The 21,364-nt window shown below is 37.7% G+C and overlaps 1 protein-coding gene across 5 annotated transcripts in view; it reads left to right on the forward strand.

Annotated features, from left to right (window-relative positions):
* RNF144B (ring finger protein 144B) overlaps positions 1-21,364 on the forward strand; it is a 1,090,613-nt gene that overhangs the window by 378,057 nt on the left and 691,192 nt on the right. The window contains exon 1 of one of the 5 annotated variants that reach the window (XM_044065984.1): positions 2,911-3,297. The exons of the other annotated variants lie outside the window; for them this stretch is intronic. The gene's annotated coding sequence lies outside the window, so the exon portion shown is untranslated. Of the gene's footprint in view, positions 1-2,910; positions 3,298-21,364 lie in introns of those variants that run through there. 5 annotated transcript variants of the gene reach the window in all.

Below are 21,364 nucleotides of genomic sequence, written 5' to 3' on the forward strand. Positions count from 1 at the left end.
TCAGCCAGCCTGACTACAGTTTTGTCTATAATCTGTTCATCTTCTGTTTTATTAAACATACAGTTTTTGGACATTTCATGTAGGAATCTTGCAAAAGTTTCAACATTTTCACCTATAGCTTGAGCACATCTATGAAAGCATGCCTTTTATGTACATTTCTTTCTGGTACAGAAAATCGAGTTTCCTTATTACTGACTTGTATGTAACACTATAGCTATAAAAAAACAGAAACAAACTGTGTATTCCATCCATACCCTTGCTCATAGAGTATAACAAAGTGTTTACCTGGACTTCTTCCCTTGTGTTTGTCTAACCTGGTTGCTGTTCTGAAACATGTGAACCTCTACCTCCATGCTGGCCAGGCAGATGGTCTCACAAAATCAAAATTACTCTGGAGGGATAAATATAGTTACATTTGATAGAAATTCAGTTTTCTGGGGCTAAGCAGCATATATTTAGTAAAATGATTACTTTGATTTATGATTGCTGGGAGTTTGACATAAAGGCTAAGGTGTTTATCTTATAGACACAAGGTGCAGAGTTTGATTCTCAAATAGGGTAATTGGCTAGGCTTATAATGGCCCATAAGGGCAGTTAGTCTAGTACTAATCTATGAAACCATGAAAACTGCTTTTTCTTCATAAAAAATGGCTTATTCTGAGCTTACTGGATTTTACCCAACTCGATGGTGCAGTTTTCTACTCCGAAATGGCATTTATGGTATTTCTTTCTTTGTGAATAAAGATCCCAATTCTGACACCATGTCCTTTGTCTGCTCAAGTCCTTTTCATAAGTGATATAAATAACATCAGCATACACCAGCATTTGAAGCAAAACTGTTACTTTAATGGCTCATAAAATGGCAGCCCAGCTAGTAGGTTATCAACAGTTTCAACTTGCATCACAAACGCACTAGCAACTGGCAGATAATCACTTGTTAAAGTTATATTACTTTTATACATATTCACAGCATGTCTCACACAAACTGCTATACATTTCTTATCTTTACAAACCTCTCCTCTGAAGGATGACACCTGACAGAGCAGAATACCCTTACAATTCACTTCACATTCAGTACTGGAACTTGTATCCAAGCATCTGTGGTGGGAGTAGAACATGCATCATTCATAGGAGGTTACTAGGCTAATTGCTTTATGGCCACAAGCCTAGCTAAGTTCAACCCTTGTTCCCAAGGGTGTGTAGTTTAAGCAGACACTAAAATCAACACCTGTTGCCCCTGTCCAAGAGCGACACAGGTGGAACCCCTGGGGTTAATTTCCAGTTACCCATTCAGTCATCCAAATTGCACTTAAATAGGGCCAGTGAGGGGCTTTGTTTAACATGAATAGGAAGCTTGTTCCAAAAATGGGGCAACCTCTGTAAGGCAGATCTGTCTGTCCAGCAAGTTCTGTTGATATCATGTACCAGGTTAAGGTCCTCTCAGCAAGTGACCCGTGTGCCAGTTTACTTGCACATTTGCAGCATTTCCATTAAATCTGGGTCAGAGTTTGCTTTGTATGCAAGGCACAGGTCACCTTTGAGCAGTCTGTATGACACAGAGTAAAGTGACAATGATTTCAGTCTGTCCACATAAAACAGATCTTGAAGACCCTGAATTTTCTTTGTAAGGCACCCTTGTGGTCACTCCAATTACTGCAGGTGTTTGGAAAGGAACATACCAAAGGGAGCGTTGTACTCTATTATTGGCCTGATGAGGAAAGAGTGCAGGGGGGTTACAAGCTCTTTTTTTCTGGAGGCAATGCCCTTACTTATGAGATGAGCATTATAAAATGCCCTTCTTACCACTGTGGAGAAATGGTGATCAAAGTTAAGGTTGCTGTGTTGTAGCTGGAAAAGATCTGTAAGTATCAGCCCACCTGCCTAGTAAACAAAAAAGAAATAAATACAGTTGTGAAAAAAATATATACAGATATTGTACCCTGAGCTAAACAGGGCAATGAAAAGTCTGAATGAAGTTCTGTAACCAGATAACTACTTAAAATGTTAATTGTAGTATTGGTTTTATTTGAAGTTGTAGCCTATTGTTTGCTTATGGAAAAAATGATGGTGCGGAGTGATAGCCTGGTGTTCTTATCAAGCACTACATTATTTAACATGTTTTTTGAGCTGGAATACAGGATCTGAATTGCCTATACATGGCAAGGCTTTACTGAGTTTAATGCTACTGGCTGCCAAAAAAAGCAATTACTAGAAAATGAACTTCAGAATCTGAACCAATTGTAATTGAAGTACTGGATATTTTATAGGAGGTAACAAAACTAGAAATGTATTGAGTAGGACAGGAGTGTACTGTATAGACATATAATTTGTGGGAAAAGTACTTGCAGAATAATATTCAGGAGTAAGAAGGAGGTGTAAGAGAAGGCAAGAATTGACCAGTTTATGTAATATTTGAATGAATAATTAAAAAGAAAGAAAACATATCTGTAATGTATAATGCATGAATTTGACAAATGTTAATATGGCTTTCTTTTCGATTAAGTTAATCAGACCTCCCCGGTAAACAAATGTTAAATAAAAATAAATATGTGTCTATGTCTTCAGTGATAATTTAATGAAGGTGCTTAAATCAAAGTGTATGTGATTTATTTGCAGTTACTGTTATATCCTGGATTTCTCTATACTCTTTCACTTCCCTTTTTATGAGAAAAGGATCTGTGCAGTTTTTCAGATTCAGATAAAACCGAGTTTTTACAGTCTGTACAATTTCGGTCAGATGATGCTGTGCTCGTGGAGAGGGGGTACTTAAGGACATCTTTGAAGAAGAGATGCTGCTTTTAGCAGGCAGTTGTTTCACAGATCAACACGTATCCTGCTGTTGCCAAACATCATTACGTAGTGGCATTATAAGAATCCTCCTCAGCATAGCTGAGTATCGGATTGTAAAAGGAAAGGACCTTCTGAACTGTCATACCTGGCTGTGCCGCAGATTGCATCAGACAGCAGTTAGACTTCTTGGCTTAAAGAAGTATTATCAGAACTGTTGATCCTTTAAAACCGTATAATTTTGTAGATAAAACAGAGAAGCAAAGATGGCCAAAGACTGTTCGGATTCTGGAGTATAACACTGCAATGTTTTGAAAGATAATTGCAGCTTTTTCAAGTCCTAACAGTGTTTTAAGCTGAAATTTAATGTTACTGTATTCTATGCTAGAAATGCTGTTTAATTCCCTCCATCTTAGTTGCTGAAGGAATTTATTATTCATTTTTTACGTGGGAAGAATTTCTAGGCTTTTACTAATACGGCATTCGGTGGTTTATTCAGCAGCAATTAAGGTAAACTTTTAAATTGGATACTCCTTGGAAGATTTATAAAATCCTCTCAAGTACAGTTTTAAAACTATGATGCTTTATGTAAGTATGCATATATGTTTTATTATGGTGCATGTTGGAGTGATTGTCGGTAAATATTAACTGTATAAACATCTTTCTCTACTCCACTTTTAAAAAGCCTGCAATACATTTCACTTGTCGTCTCTTACTTTGTGCATTGCACTGAGTTATGGCAGAGCTGACAGATATATCAGCGAAATTACTTTCTGGGGGGAAAAATAACAACAGTACTAGCAGCAATCCTGTACCCGATGTGAAGGGTTTAATTGATTCCACCTCCATATGCCTACTGTGTGACTGAGCACATCACTCAGCCAGACAGTACTACCAGGTCACTTGAGCTTACCCATTTAACAAATGTATAAAATAAAATAAAAATAATGTATCAAGCTCCTGTTTTAGAGAACAACCTGAGCTGTAGAACAACTGGCTCAGTGTAAATATTAGAAAACCTAACCAAAATAGTCTGCTTGAGCAATGGGTAAAATGTATTACCCCCAGTGTGTGTTCCAGGGTCCCTGAAACAATTCAAATCTGCTGCTTTTACAGTACCAGTGGTGTGGTTATGATTTAAGTATAACAAAATTATGCATTAACATGCAGTGTACTGTTTGTTCAGAAATGCCAGTCCAGAAAATAAAGCATACAAAATCTAATTAGTAACAAATTACATTTAAAATACTCTGAAAAACAATGTTAGTGCATTTTGCATGTCACTGCATCAATGTCATAATGTAAATTGCAAATGAGTTTGGCTTATGCATAAGGCAGTACTTAAAATAGATACGTCTCTGTTGAAACATTTTATAACAGAGATGTACTATAGTTAGAAGGAATTCTCCATGCAGCAGACTTATTCAAAACAGTATGCTATAGCATTTTTAAACAAATTAATTTTGTAATACTTAAAAACAATGTGCGTCATTGATGGTGAACGTATCCTGTCCTGGTGATGTTTACCTACCCAGCATTTGACCTTGTAGGTGTAGTGCAGTAGTAGTGGGTAATTCTAATTTCACAAACTTTCAGACAGTGGTTGTCAGTGTACAATTCCACTTGGAAAAGTGATACCGCATGTGTCCTTTGGAAAAAGATAATGGTTACTCCCTGTGGATTTCTCTGAGAAATTCTTAATACTCTTGGCTTCTTATGCAATTCCATCTTTAGATATTGCTTGTCTTTCACAAGGCTCCCCTCCACCAAAAAATGGAAACCTTAAAATTCTTGTGGGCTCATACTGCTGTCAAACCATAGATGGTGGATTAATGTTAAGGGTCAGTTTAACCCTCAGAGATATGTAATATTATGTCTAGTTCTGAAAATGAAGGTATAAAGTACACAGACATCTTTTAAGGTTTCAACACAGTAGTGCTTGAGACGTGTGTTCTTAATGTATGGTGTAGTGGCCCATGTTAAATATCTATATGTTTCCACTCCTGGCTGTACAGAAATAGGTAAAGAAAACTAATATGAAGATGATTTACTAATTAAGGGTTACAGAGTGCAATGTTTTGTCTGGTTTATTTGTGTAATTCATTTGAATTTACTGTTCTATAGTATTGTTCCTGTTTCTGGTAATGGTTTTACCAATATTCTTTGCTAGAACAGACACCTGATTGGGGTAGACTTTGCCAGCATTCTGTCGTAACTTGCTTGTGGATATGTCATCAGTTTTGTTGCCATAATTTTGCATTGCTAATTAATAATGTGATGAAAATGCAAAAGGACATGAGTCAGAAATTCAAAAGGTCAGTGAGTCAAACCAATCCGTGAAGTGTACAGTATTAGTAATTTTGTGTAAGTAGGGCACAGGTGTTGTGCAGACAATAAGATACCATCCAATGAAAAAGATGACAGTTATCAGCATAAATGAGGCTGCCTTTTTTAGCTAGAAAGGAGCAGCTTCAACCTCAGGCAGTAAGCTGCTAGTTGCTTTCCTGTATTTCAGTGACTTTTTAATCTTCATTTTTAAATGTTAACATTGTGACAAAGGTATCAAAGGATAGTGGTTGAACTGGCCTGATTTGACTTAATTTGATTAATATTCATATATGGCAGTGCCTTCTGTCAGATAGCAGCATTGTGAGAATTTGTCTTCTTTTATTTACTGGTAGATGAATGACTCAAGGCATTTCATTTTAACGGGTTCCTTTACATTTGCTTTTTAATGGTAAGTTACTCATGCTGCAGTATTTTTCTGTGGGCTGCAGTAAATTTATAATGTAAGATGAGGTGCTGTGTGTGCCATCTCTTTTAGCATAAATTAAATCTAGGAGACGAACGTCCTTGGGTTGCATTATTTTTTGTAGTGTATGTCCAGCAAACCCAAGATGATAGAGCATTGGAGTAAACAGAAAGGTAATAGCCTTTTGTTATGTGATTTTACATCAATCTGCCATGCAAAGTCTGTTGGGATCTAGTCAGTTTATGGGGTCTATCTGTGAAAACTTCAACTTAACTATAGCAACCCTCCCTCCACTGTAAAAATGTTAGACTAATCTTATAAAACTGGTCAGTTTTGGTTTTATTCAGGCATGATAGAATGCTTGCAGTAGATAGTGGACTGGTTGCAAACAATAGTGCACTTTCTTAAAGTGACTGGCACATTGGCTTATTTTTCCCAACTGAGGTACCTAGGTAGGTGATACAGTGGCACATTGGTTAGAGTTGTAGTCTCCCAGTGCTTAATTCTCCACTTATTTATTGATTTTCTCCTTTGTAGACCAGGTTATCCCCCCTAGTGTAGCGGCCTCTTTTCAAGATAGATCCAAGGTGGTATGCCAGTGGAAATTTGTCCAGGGCACTGTGGAACTTCCCATAAGTCTTTTTGATGAGAGTACCATAACATCTTTTATATCCAATTCAAGCAGATAGAACCTCAGTTAACTTCTCATACAGGGGATTACACACTCAGGAGAGTAGCATCCCCTTATGCTGCACTGCATTGTCAGCAGTCCATCTACTTGGTGTGGGAGTAGAACCCACAGCCTTCTGCATCAAAGGGGACTCTGCTGTTTGTTGCACCACTGACATTGCATTTCTCTGCTGGAGTATATTCTGTGTGGAGCCTGCATGATATTCTTGGGTACACACACATCTTTTACTGGGTGCTCTGGTTTCGGCCAGCATCCAGTGTCTGCTTTATCCTGCTTGTGGTTCACTTATTGTCCAGTACCTGCCTTATCCTTTACATGGTCATGAGGGACCAAGAGCCTGTTCCAGCAGGCCACAGGTGTAGGGAGAGAAAAATTTCTGGATAGGATACCAGTCCGTCAGAGGGTGTATGCACATATTCACATTGCACACATTTGTAGAAGCATTTATTCGGCAGGGAAGACTCTCTTGTGACAGTTTACAAAACACCCTAACAAACAAGAGACTGTACTGCCAGAAGAAGGCCAGCAACACTGACTGATCCAGCAATGTGTTATAGAGGGTCTTTTGTAGCTACCCCACCTTTCTGTTTCATTTCCAGTTTTATTCCTCTGCCATGCAAGTTTAAAGAGTTCTGCTAAATCTAGTTAAGTTCTTTTTCCCCTTTATCATCTGAGTGAAATAGTTGTTTTTTTCCATTCTAAATGTCCTAACTTCTGTTTGTCAGCAGTGCCTTTTCTCACACCATCCTTCCCACTAAGCTCCGTATTGAACCTCAGAGACTGCCTTGGTGAGTGTATACTTCAGTGCATTCTCTCTTTCATTGCATTTATGTTTTTCCCTCTGAAGTTCCTGAACTTGGGAAATTACAGGCTGTATGCTGGTACATATTACAATGTTGCTGTCAACACTAAGAGAGTATGTATACCTGTGGCATATATATATATATATATATATATATATATATATATTTTTTTTTTTGCAAGTTGCACATTTAAGATCAGTCCTGATTTAAAATACAGAAAAGATAACTTTTTGAAATCCTAAAGCAGCAAAACATTTGTTTTCAAATGGCTGCTAAATAATGAGCCAGAACCAACAGCAGTATTGCTGTACTTCCTCCGAGATGATATTGGTGTTTAGTTTTACAATAAATGCCAACAGTTTAAGTTATCTGACTGCAGATGTTGAAGGAAGAAACTCCTGACCTATCTTACTACCTGGAGGATGGTGGCAGTTGAAAATACCTAATCTGGTGATTGGTGAGAGGGTCCCACTGAGCAGTGTCATGAAGCCACATTAAACGGAAAAAAGTTCTGGTCAACCTGTTCTATAGTCAAGTCCCTTTCTGAAATGGCCCTCTAATCCCTACATGTTGGGAAGTCCTATTCAGTTAGCAAAGCCTCATTCTTGCTCCTGTATTTCACCTTGGTAGATGATGAGGTGCATTTTCTACTAACACATTGGAGGTTGTTGATTCAGGGGTGCAGGCACTGACCATCTCTTCATAGGTTCATAGCTTAATACTAGACTAAAGGCCCCTATGGGCCATTTTATGTCTAACCAATTATCACATTTGAGAATCAAATCCTGCACTTTGTGTCTGTAAGGTTAAAACCTTAATCATTATGCCAGCCCCCTAACCCATTGATCTTTCATCCTGAGTATGACACCATGTTGCTTAATTCCAGGGGGCAAACCCATTCCATTAAATAGATATTTCCATCAACCTTGCCAAATCTTTTCCCTTCTGTCTGCAGCCATGCCTTCTCATCCATCCATCTGTCTTTCTAAACTTGATGGTCGTATGTTAGAGGTCATCCTTTCTTTTATTCCACTTTTGGAATTTTATTCTCTTTGATTGTCATATTTGGTGGTGTGTGTATCCTCTACTGGTATGTGACATGACCATGCTTCATATTAAGTGCACTTGAACACCCAGTTCTTTTCTGCCAGTTACAGATTTAGGTTCTGGATCTGGATTTGAATCATTGAAAAGATCCCTTCAGTACATGTATGAAACCTTCCAGATGTTTGTCTGGCCACATAATCAGTCTGAGAGAAGAGCTTGACATTAAGGTTTGCCTTTGGTACCATTTGCATAGGATGGCCACATACCAGCAATAAGTGAGAAACTTCTGGCCTACCAGTCTACCAAGAAGATGGCTGAAGCTGAATGTACTTTTTGTGGTATTCACTGGTGGGTCCCTCATCTTGTCTTGGCTGTAGCTCATAATAGTATTTGGGGCTTAGGACTCTTCTCCCCTGATCTCCCCACCTCCATAGGCCCAGCAGGATTTTATGACCCAGGTATAAGACAGTACTTCATGCCTTTAGGCAGTAGAGCTTACTCTTCAAACCTTCACATTCAGGTATATATTTGAAGTTGGGAACTGTCTGTACAGAAGTAGAATTACCGCCTTTGGGAGTATGGTGTGATGCTAGATTAAGGCCTGATACAGGCTTCTTGTATCCTCACATCACTTGCATCTCACGTCAACTTCAAGAACTATACTCCTTGACATTTGACTACCTGTCACCTGGTATCCAGCAGATGCCCTTTGCATGCTCGATCCTGCAAATGTCATGGACTTGCTTCTCCCTGAAACATGAGTGGACCTCCCTCATCTCCGCTCTTCTTTCTATGAGGAGTCTGACAGCTCGGAGGCCTTGTTTATAAGATATTTAAGGACAATGAGTCATTCTTATCCTGAATCTGTACTCTAGATGTCCCATTTCTTCAAAGAAAAATGGAGTCACATGAAGCCCTTTGTGAAATGGCCTATCTCCCCTTTTCCTTCCCCTCATCCAGAAAGGTTTTAGTAGGTATCTCGTGAGTGAGATGGATGATGCTTCATTCTGATGGTTAGTAAATAAAAAGAGTTCTTATAACTCTAATTATAATAACCCAATGCTATTAAAATAAATGCATACATATTTATGTAAGTAAATAACTGTAATCACAAGTGCAGATCTTATCAGTCTTTTTGGCAGTTGAATAAAATAAAAAAAAAAAAAACAAACAAAAAGAACTGCTGTACAACAGGATACATAAATTTGCTCATCCTTTCTCCTTCCCTCACAGTGATAATCTTGGGACAGTTGAGTAATTGGTAGGTTGTGGAAAATCCATATTCAGGCAGTTTAACTTAATAGTCATTTTACTTGTGACCAGCAAGGGTCATTTTCTTATTAAAAAAACTGCTTATGAGTGCTCTTACAAGTCCTGCTTTAGTTAATATATAATAAACATAAATAAATAAATAAATAAAAGGAGAATTGATCATACTCTTAACACAGGATTTAAAATATTGTGGCTATATTATATTATTACCTTGAAATGAAATGTTGACAAACATGTATTGTACTAGAAAAAACATTGATACATGCATGTTTGTATACGTGTATATGTGTGGATACATATATATATATAAATATATATATATATATATATATATATATATATATATATATATATATATATATATAGATATATAGATATATATATATATATATATATATATATATATATATATATATATAGATATATATATATATATATATATATATATATATATATGTGTGTGTGGGATCCCTACTGTCTACCAAACAACTGTTTCACCGAAAGTGAAACAGCCAAGCACACTTTTCGCAAAAGTGCTTTTCACCAAAAAAGCACTTTTGTGACAGTGTGCTAATAAAAGAGAAAAACATAGGGAAATGGATGTTGCCGAGATCGTAGCACAGTGGGGATAAGGGAATAGTCCCTTTTTCCCACTGCAGTGTGATCTCGGAGTGATAATATAAAAGTAGGGGAGTGTGGGGGGTGCAGGTGGGTTTGCCCCCCTGTGTAAACATGAGTTCTGTGTTTTTTTTTTTGTTGTTTATAATTTTTTTTTTGCATGCTTTAGCGAAGATGCTTTTTTGGTGAAAAGCACTTTCGCTAAAGTGTGCTCAGCCATTTTATTTTCAGTTAAAAGCGCTTTTGTTCGAGTCCTAGAGCTATATCTATCTATATATATATATATATATATATATATATATATATATATATCTAGATAGCTATATAGATATAGCTATATAGATATATATCTATATAGACAGATAGGTATTGCTTGCAACACAAGTCAAAGAACCAGAATATATTCTGCCTGTATCAAACTACATTACATTTTAATCAATTAATCTAAACTAATTTAATTTTAAATACATTTGAGTTCATGTAGTAACAATTACCTTGCAATAAAATGCCGTAGAAGTATATCATATCTTTGGGAAAACAAAAATATTATTTATCTATTAGAAAGTAAAATCAGGAAAGGACTTAAAATCGTGTTATTTTACCATATATTCTGCATCATGGATTACTTCTAATGTATACTTGGAGTAATTGCAATATGCAGATACTGACATCTGTTTTCATTAATGTTAGAATCCTGCTAATGCTGATTTCCTGTAAATAATATTGAAATGTGTTCATGTAATTGTTAGTCCTCAGATAGTCATGTTGCTATGTACTTATCATTTAGTTAAAAAATGAAATTTGCCTTTGTAGAATATTTTAGGATATTGCACTAGTAGGGAAAAGTAAAAGCAAGAAAGTTTCTGTCTTAGAAGAAATATTAGCCTGGACCTCAAATAATATCCACAGTGAAACTATAATCCTAGGTGATGTCAACATAAATTGGCTATACCATACAAATCCTTCTCCAAATGCTTCCATCAACCTCTATAACTTCACTCAGCTCATTACTACCATAACCAGGCCTAGGAATAACACTAACAAAGGCACCTTACTTGACTGGGTTGTAGTGTCCACTCCCAACAAAATTACATATGCAGGAAAATATCAGTGACCATCTGCCCGCCTGTATAACATGTGCCATCTCCTCAGCCTTACAGGAGCACAAGTACAGACCCTCTAGACGGCTAACTAACTTCAACCCCATAAGCTTCAATGAAAGATTAAGCAAAAATCAATTGGAGCATTCTGAAGTATTTGCCTCTAGATGAAGCAGTTGAACTTTTCAGTTCAACTTTCCTCAGTATACTCAATAGAATGGTCCCCCTCCGGAATAGGAGAATCAAAGCAAATCATGCAATTTGGCTTTCTAGAGACACAAAAAAGTATGAATACCAGAGACCGAGCATGGAAAAAATGGTGTAATAGTAAAAACCCCATAAATCTCCAGCTTTTCAAACTACTCCGCAATCAAGTAATTAATGATAAAAAACAGTACTACTTCCATCTCCAAAACAAACACAACTAACACAACTGTAACTCAAAACAGTTCTGGAATTCAGTCTCCATTCTATTAAACCATGGCACTAAAAGCAATCATTGCCCAAACCCTGACAAAACCCCTACTGACCTAGCTACCCTTTTCAACTCCTACTTCATAGACACTATATCCAGACTTGCTTCCACCTTTCCTACAGCTACTCATTAGCAACCCCACTTCTACAAACCATACCCCAGAAAAGCTTTCCCACCAGTCTTTCTCCATCTCTCACAGTCCCACTTCCACTGTTTCTGAACTCCTGCTAAAACTCAAACCCGGTAGCACCACCCCAGACAGTTTACTCCCAGAATACCTTCAAATGTCTGCCAAATCCATCAGCTACACCATAAGCATTCTCATAAATAGATCTATCCAAGAAGCCTATGTACCATCCATTTGGAAGAAAGCTTATATCATACCCTTACATAAAGGCGGTAATAATTCAGACATCTCAAATTTCCGCCCTATAGCCATTCTATCTCCTATTTCTAAAAAAATTTAAAAATGTATTCAAATTCAGCGCATGGATTACTTATCCCAACTACTTTCCACAACTCAGCATGGGTTCCGCCCTGGCCATAGTACTACAACTGCTCTCCTAGCCTCACAGCCGCAATGATGGTAAACTTGTCTCAGCACTCTTTCTTGATCTCTCTAAGCTTTTGACACCATCTCCCGTCCTCTCCTCCTTTCTAAGCTCTCACACCTAGGCTTGTCCACACCCATCCTCAACTGGTTTACCAGTTAACTCGCAAACAGACAACAATCCACCAAATGGTTGCACTCTTTCTCTCCTTTTCTCATTACTTCTACCGGAGTTCCCCAAGGATCCATCTTAGGCCCCCTCCTGTTCAGTATTTTTATTAATGACTGTCACTCCACTCTCACTCATGCATCTGTAGTTCAACACACGGAAGATTCTACTATTATCTGCTCTGGTAACTCTGAAACCTAACTTCTGACCATCACCCAGAATGCTTTCTCTATTACCGAAACCTTAATGACAAATAATCAGTGTTTTTTTTATCTTGTTCAGAAAAAGTTTATCACAGAGTTACTTTGGATAGTAGCATGTAAGTAAGTTTTTTTTGTTGTTGTTTTTAATTCTGGCAGGGTCAAACCAGATACTGTAGGTAACAATGGGTCCAGTGTTGTTAGTAGAAGAAATTATTGCTCCTGCTGTGCTGTTTGATATTGTAATGTGGGCTTATTTGAACTAATCTGTAGTTTGTTGAAATATGCTGGAATACAAGCCATAACTACTGTTTCTGTGCAGTGAAACCATTACGATCATTTCTTTTTATCCTGGTAGGGTCAGTTCAGTCTAGAAGATGCTTCAGGTAGGCAGAGGGTATGGGGGCTGTTTGTAGATGAAGTTTGATGCTACTGTTCGCTGTTGTAATTCTGTCTTTACAGGGCTACGGTGTTATTTCGGATGAAGTAAGATGGAATACAAACTGTGATTACTGTCTGTGCAAAAAAATACATTAATGTAGCCATTGTTGTATTTATTTATTGGTTAAACTTGGCATGGTCAGTCCAGATAATGTAGGTAGAAATATGTATGGGGCTGCCTGTAGGTGCAATGAAAAGTCCTGCTGCTTGCAATTATAATTATTACTTTGAGGATCTAATGCACATTTTTGTAAAGTAAGCTGGAATACATGTTGTTGTGACTATTTGTATGGGAGGTTGGGGTTGGTATAATGGAAAAAGTACTTACCTCATAGACATAAAGGGCAAGGTTTGATTCCCACCTTTGAAAAAAGTTGCTAGGCTCAAATAGCCCGCAAAGGCAGTTAACCTAGTACTCACCCGTGGGACAAAATATATTGATGCTATCATGTTTGTTATGTTTTGTTTATTTACCCTGTCAGGATGAAACCATATACTGTGGATAGGCAGTGGGTCCCAGACTCTCTGTGGATGAAAAGATTTGCTGTACTGTTTGCTGTTGTAATTCTAACTTTGCAGGACTAATGTGTATTTGGGTGAAACAAGCTGGAATACAATCTGTTATTGCTGTTCCTGTGAAACAAAAATAGATAAATGCAATTATTTTTATCCTCACAAGGTCAACAAATAACTAAAATTAAAGTTATTTTGTATCCTGGCAGGGCCAAACCAGATATTGTGGGTAGTCAATGAATACAGGGACTATCTGTGGATGAAAAGATTGGCCTTGCCGATTATTGCTACTGTAATTCTGGCTTTTGCAGGATTAAAATGTATTTCTTTGAAGCAAGCAGGAATACATGCTGTAATTACTGATCCATGAAAGAAAAACATTCTTGTATTTTTTTATCCTGTCAGGGTCAAGCCAGATACTTTAGGTAGGTTATGGTTATGCGGGTTGTTTGTGAATTAAATTATTGGTCTTACAGTTTTTTTTTTGTAATTCTGGCTTTGCAGTATCAAGATGTATTTGAGAGAAGTTGGAATACAAGCTGTGATTACTATGTGTATGGAAAAAATACATTAGTACAACATTTATTTTCTTTTAACCTAATAGGGTCAGAGTGGATACAAAAAAAAAAAACAGACAATAGGTATGGGGCCTGTCTGTGGGTCTGTGGATGAAATGGCTGGCTTCTGGTGTTTGCTGTTGTAATTCAAACTTTGCAGGACTGAAGTATATTTGGGGTGGAGCTAGGAGGGAATACAAGCTGTGAGTACTCTTTCTATGAAGCAAAACATATATCGATGCAATAACTACTTTTTTATCACAGAAGGGTCAGTCCAGATACTTCATGTGGCTAGTAGATATGGGGACTGTCTGTTGATGAAATGATTGGACCTGAACTGTTAGAAGACAGTTTTGTGTTCTGCTGAAGAAAGTGATTTCTGTTATTTTTTGCACAAATTAAATGGAATCTTTACTGATTTACCCAAACGTTTGTGCTTTTGGTTTATATTTGATATCACATAAAATTAAAGCAGATTTGGGTTATATTCCTCTGTGATGTGCTACAATGGTTATGTTTTAAGCATTGTTTTATTATGTGTATTTCCTTAAGTTGTCGAGTTTTTTTTTTGTTCACCACCGCTTTCACAAATACCTAACAAAATTGCTTGCTTTTACTGTAATACCTGCTGTAGTGATATTGCCTTCATTGCAACTCTTTACTAGGCTATCATAGTGCATGTGCAAGCTATGCCACTATGGAAGGGGTTGTGACTTTCCTTGGGTAACCAAAGTTCACTTGGGTATGCCTTGAAACACCTGGTGCTATCTGTAAATTTGCTGTATGCTGAGTAGGAGTTGGTTTCTTCCACTATTACAGCTACTGCACAATGTTGTACAACAGAATGTATGTTGCTGTCTTTTCATATGTTAAGCACATTAAGGTGGTCTTTAAACAGATCCTGACACCCAGTATTCCTCTCCACTGCTGGTGTACTTTCCAGACTGCACCCCCCCCCTTCTGACAATTCCTGGTTCCGCCACTGCTAACTTACATACAGCTAGCCATAGCACACAAATTCATCTATAATGCCTCCAAATGCCCAGCCCTGGCTTCACTTCTGACTCTTTATCAACCAAACTGTTTGCTAAGATCTGAAAATCAATCACTTATTCAAGTTAAGAGACCTAAACTCCCTGTAGGTCAATACTTTTACTCTTTCACTGTAGCTAAACTCTGGAATGCCCTTCCACCTTCTCTACGGACTATAAATAATGCCTCGTCATTAAGAAAATCACTCTGCCAACATCTGTCCTCTCATTGGCTATGCCCTTGCATCATCCCCAATTCCTCAGTCACCTGATTACTAACCTGACTCACCTCTCAGATACCCACACTCTTCTTGAACTCTCCCTATTGTGCACTCACCTTTAATCACAGCACAGTGTGCCTCACCCTGCCTCACATGGTATATTTTGAGTATCATAAAAATTGTGTAAATGCAGTTTATCATTATCTGTTTGATCTATTGAATACCTGCCAAGCACCTGAGTCTTCCACAAAATGTTGCTATACATTGCCTCGCCTCTGTTACTGTGTCACTTCTGACTCCTATATTATTCTATTGTATATTGTTAAATGCTGTTATTAACTCTCTAAATAGTTTCTTAATTATGTACATTGTTTTTTTTTGTTTGTTTGTTTGTTTGTTTGGAGTTTTTCTCCCCGGGCCTCCACTGAAAATGGGCTAATTTCAGTCCAGTGGACTTTCCTGGTTAACAAAAGCAAATAAATAATAAATAATAGTTATGTTTTCTCTACTCATTATAGCAGGCTAGGAAAAAAAGCAACTGAAGGGACCATAAGCTTATGGAACATTTAGCTTCCAAACAAGTTTCTCCAGGGTTTTCTTGCCAGTTGTAGTTTTGATACTGTCTCTAGTGCTGTTTAATAAATGTTTTCATAATGAATGAGTGGAGCTTTTATAGGTAGTTACTAGCATGTGGTCCAGGAGAAACCTAATCCAAATTCCCAGTTGCTCTAAAGCACCGTCTGCTTAAGTGCCTTGCTCAAGGTCACAGAGTAGGCAAATAAAGGTGGAAACCCTGTATCCCTGGAACAGGAAGCAGCTCATTAACAAATAAGAGTTTAGTCCTCTGTACTAAATGCCAGCGTTATCTTACTGAGCTCATTGTTCAGGTAGAATGACATAAAAAGTTTATAAAATCTCTTCTGTGCTTTGGAAAGCTGTATGTGGGATTCCATTTAATACTAAATCACATATTGCGGTGGTGGTGCTGCGGTAGCGTTGTCGCCTCACACTTAGACGTTGCCCGTTCGATTCTCAGTTAGAGCGTCTTCTGTGTGGCGACATGAGTGAACGGCTGTTCCTTCGTTGAAGGTTGTGCGTTAGGCCCGGCAAGCCAGCATGTAAAACTCTACTGCCAATCATTAGCGAACCGGAGTTCTGCTGTGGCGACCCCTAACCGGGAAAAGTCGAAAGACACAAACAAACAAACTAAATCACATATTGAATTTACTGCAAGAAGTGAGAATCCTGATATCACAAAATCTGTCATGAATAAATTCCCTGTTTACCTATCTTTACTGTGAAGTATTATTAAAGGAACATTAAAACATTGCGATACATGTATATGACAATAATGATGCTAAGGTACTGTTGTTATTATGCAGGTATTTTTTAATTGGGTTTGACTCACAGTAAACCAGGTTCTGGACAGGCCAAGGGCTTTTAGAGTCTATTTGCAGAGGTCATATATTTTAAATCTCTAAACAGTAACAGTTCATCCTGAACATATACAAAGACATTTAGATGCTGTCGTGTCATGACTCTATAGAAAAAAAAAATACACAAGACAGTTGTGGTAGTTGCTTACCCTCTTTTTAATTTTTTTTCAGTATCCTCTCTGATTTCACTTGTGCTGCTTGTGAGGCTGTAACATACACTTGTTTCATTTGCTCATTTGTCTGGTTGCATGATGTAAGGAGCCACAAAGATGATCTGCTGACCCAGAGCCAAGATAAAAGCTTTCCTCCCAAGTGCACTTTAAGGTGTGCTTGAACTTAAACTAGCAATCTTGTTCTTCAGTATAAGTTTTTTTTTGTGCTAGGTCTTTACTCAGATCAGTATGTTCCATTATCTCCGGTTCATAATTAGGGATGTGGATACTGCATTCTTCCCCAACTAGAGCACATACTCTTTCTTTGCTGCTGATCAAGGTCCTAAGAATCTGGTAGAGCAGTCTCCGTTATCCAACCTGCACCTCAGATTGTATGAAGTATTGGGTCAACTAGAATTCTTAAAACTGGATAGTGCAAAGAAGTAATCTGCTTTAAAGTCCTGTTTGTTCTCACCACATTTCCAGAATTTTGGAAATGGTAGGGAATACAAATTATTTGCTTCATTCCCCAAGACTGGAACATGGCTTGAGTTAATTTGCTGCTAACGTGGCTTCCTTGGTCACTGTTGATTTTTCATGATACTCCCCAAGTAGGAATTATCTCATCACTGAGTACTTGGGGTGTGCCTTCAACTATCCTGTATGCTAATTTATTAGGATTAAGATAAATTTATATCCTCCTTTTGCCATTGACAGCAGCCCCCCAATTTGACAGATTTAAACCTGCATGGTGCCATTGGAAGAGACCCATCAAAGTAATTTTGAGTCATGTCCCCTAGGTCTCAAAAGTTGGACGAAGTCTACAGACTTTTCTTTGACTATATTTGCCTGCATTGCACATTGCACAAATGATGTATTTGTCCACATGGTTTTGTATGGCCTGAGGCATTCCAAACCACCAGTACCTAGCTGATATGATTTGTTGAAATTTTTCCCTCCCAGATGACTGCAAGACTAGAACTCTAAACTTAGAAGAGTTTTTTCCTTCTCTGGCTCTAAGCACAACTTTCAGTATAAGGGCACCTTTGAAGACTGTTACACCACCTGCCTGTTATTAGGCAGCAATATGCAAATCATTCCTTTTCCACTTTTTAAAGAGGAAACATCAGTCTTGTTTTTTTTTTTTTTTTTTTTATGGTGTATCTCTGAGTTTCTCCAAAGATGCATCAGGTCTTCTAAACTGTTGGCTTGATCTTGAGCTTGGGAAGGTAATAAAATGTGGAACTGCATTTTTTCTTTGGTGTGTATAGTAAGCCCAGCACATATTTTGAGTACCATAACCAGTCCAGCAATTGGTAGTCCTGTTATTTAAACAAAAGAGGTTTTACCCCTACCCCATAGTCTGGACAGGGGATCTCACAGAAATTAATGGCACAGTACAAAGGAAGAGAAAGAATAAGCAAATGGTTTAGCAATAGTTTTGTTTAGGATTACTTATTCTAGCAAATAATTTACATTTTCTCTGAGAATCTTTTCTTCTTGGATAACTCGTCCACTTTTCATTATGTTCTCAATGCTCTGGTTTGAGTGCATGTGGCTTGATTTTAATAATAATAATTGATTAGGGAAAGGCTACATTTACCAATTCCCAGATTTCTTTTTAATATGTACTGCTAATTGATAGGTTTTCCATCTGCAGTGATCGACCCACATATGGCCCATATAGGCCATCCATCATCCAAACCTCCTTTTTATCCATTTTTGCACATGGGCTCAGGGTGTCATATCAGCAGTGGCCGTCATCTAGAGCTAGTATTCACAATGCTATATGGCTAACTGAGGAAGTTAAAATTGTCAGTACATGAGAATTATGTGTGTAATTTAATTTTTTTTTTTTGTATGGCAAGGTAAATAGGTCTGATCTTTGTGCTAAACATCTTCCAGTTTAACCTCTATTTTGATGCTTTAACTCAGGCTGTAGACAGCCCACCTGATCACACATTTTCCTTGGCTTCTGTACTAGAATTGTAACCTCTGTCCGTAAAACTTTGAAGCTTGCTGAATCGGTAACTTACTAGGTTTCAGTTGTTCTTATTTCCTAAGTCGTGGCACTCATATGCCTCCCACTGAAGTAGAAAATACTCTGACAGGAGTTTAATTTTAGATATTTTCACCTAAATGTCGTGTGCTCTGTATTGGAGGCTTGCTGTAATATGTCATGGCCTGGCACTGTGCATTTTTTACTGGAATCCTGGTAGAATATAGTTGATAGGTATATGTTTCGTCTGAGGTATTAATAAAGTGTTGGTTATTACTACATTTACTGCTTCAGTAGCCCAAAGTGCAAGGGCAACTTGTTTTTCACAATTCCGTGTGGCCCTTGTCTACAAGTGTGGATTCTCTAGAGTAATTACCTAACACCTGATACCTCTCCGATGTATTTTGCAATAACACAACAACCACTGTGGTTTCATTGCATCCACACTTCATTATGAATGCACTATGTTATTCTGGGATACCAAGAGCTGGACAAGAAAGAGTTCTTCTTTGGTCATCTGACCATTCTGACCCCCCCCCCACCACCACCACCACCACCACTTTTTGCTGCCCCTCAACATGTTTGTTAATGGTTTTGCCTTTCCTGTATAGTCTGTTATGCACTGCCTGGAGATGCCAAAAACATAGTTACTGCCTCAAACCTGTCACAGTAGTTGGCAGAGGTAGTATTTGGTTCATGTGTTTTTATCTAGGTGGATCTTTTTTCCATTTAACAGTGTAATTACCAAGAACTGCACTGATGCCTTCCATTACTATCTCTTTGCAGGTTTCGTTTTAACAATTTTTTTCTCAAGACCTCAAATAATTCCTGTAATGCTAGCAAGTATTGCTGCTTAGTTTATGTACCATACAAAATGCCATCTACATGCTGGATGATATTCCATCTGCTATTTATTAATTCTGAGATTTCTGAATTACCTGAAAGAAAACTGTTGGAAGACTGATTGAAGCCCTGAGGCATCCATGTTCATGTGTAATGTTGATCCTTTAAAGTGAAAGCAAACTTCCACTGTTACTCTTGGTCTGGGGCAACACTCTAAAAGCCGTTATTCTTGTCAAAGCAGAGAGTTTTGTATCCTCACTGATTTGTGCATTCATGCCTGGCATGGGAAGTGGAAGAGAACTGGGATAGCTTTATTTAGTTGTCTCTAGTGAACAGTAAGTCTGTAGGACTCATCATTTTTGGACTGGCCAATATCAACTAATGGCTGATGATTTTATTATCTTGAGTATTCTCCAATTGTCTAAAACCTTTATCTCTTCAATTGCCTGTTGTTTTACCCATTTTCATAGCATATTTTATGACAGATATTGTGGGTTTGCCTCTCACTTTAAATACAAACTTTGGAATCGGTCTGCTATCATTTTGGTGAGCAGCAAAAATGTCATCATACTTGCATATTATATTTGATAACTGTTTATGAAATGCATTTAACAACTTCACTAAATCATACTGTCTCAGGTTTTTTGCATTGTTCTGCCCTTGAGACCATAAGATACCACCATCTCATTAGTCTGAAGTGGTCCTTTTAACAATTCATGGTTCCACATATGAACAGTGTACCCTCATTCTGAAGTGTATCACTTTCTAAGATATTTTGCACCCCAAGGTGAAAAAAACACTGGTATTCTCATTTGCCATCTTCTATCATACTAAATACAGATTTGCTGAGTTGGACTTGAATAACATGTCCTCCTTTTCCCTGAAGTTCTACTGTTGCATTTTGGACAGAAGTTGCATAGAAATACTCAGATGCTCCAATGTCAGTCCAGTATGTCTGTTTTTTTGGTGACCTAACTGTAATTGCACATTTGGTTTTCCTTCTGCTCTGATAAAGAGGGAAGCTGTGGAGACCACTCAGTTTTAATCAGAACTGGCAAAGGTCGGGTTTAATGTGTTGAGAAGTACTGGAGTATAGGTCACGAATTACTGCATGTGTAAGATTAACTTGTTTCTCCAGCTTTTCTGTTTTTTTTTTTTTTTTTTTTTTTCTCAAGCCTGTGAAAGGTGCACGACTATCCGGATCATCTGTAGCCTGTTTTCTAGCTTATCTGGTATCATCCACAGGTCAGCATAAGGCCTGGCCAAATTTAGAGGTAGAGCTGGAGTTTGTTTGGTTTCCCCCTGTCTTTCTTGTAATGCCTTTTACATACATGTTTTATGGGTCACACATTTTTTTTTTGCTTTGGGAATAATTTCTCTTAAATTCTTATGAATGGCTCACAAAGTAGCAACAGCTGTATAAATAACTCTTCATAATTATCTGGTTGTCTTCTAAGTAAAATAGCTTGTTTTAGCCACTTGTGTAATTTGTCTACAGTAGTTCCCAACCAGGATTTTATTACCCCCAAGCTGTTTGTACACATTATATTTTTTGATGCATGTAATCATCAAAGTCAGTCTAGTTCCCCAGTCTAACCTCTGTAACCCAGTTCCACTTTGCGTTTGATGGAAGAGTATATCTATTCAAATTCCAAAATCTGTTCTGAACCTGCCTCTCTCTACCATATGTTTTATGGGAGTTTACTC

Source organism: Protopterus annectens, chromosome 3.part0 (assembly GCF_019279795.1).
Source record: "Protopterus annectens isolate FY-2018-M chromosome 3.part0, PAN1.0, whole genome shotgun sequence".
Classification (NCBI taxonomy): domain Eukaryota; kingdom Metazoa; phylum Chordata; order Ceratodontiformes; family Protopteridae; genus Protopterus; species Protopterus annectens.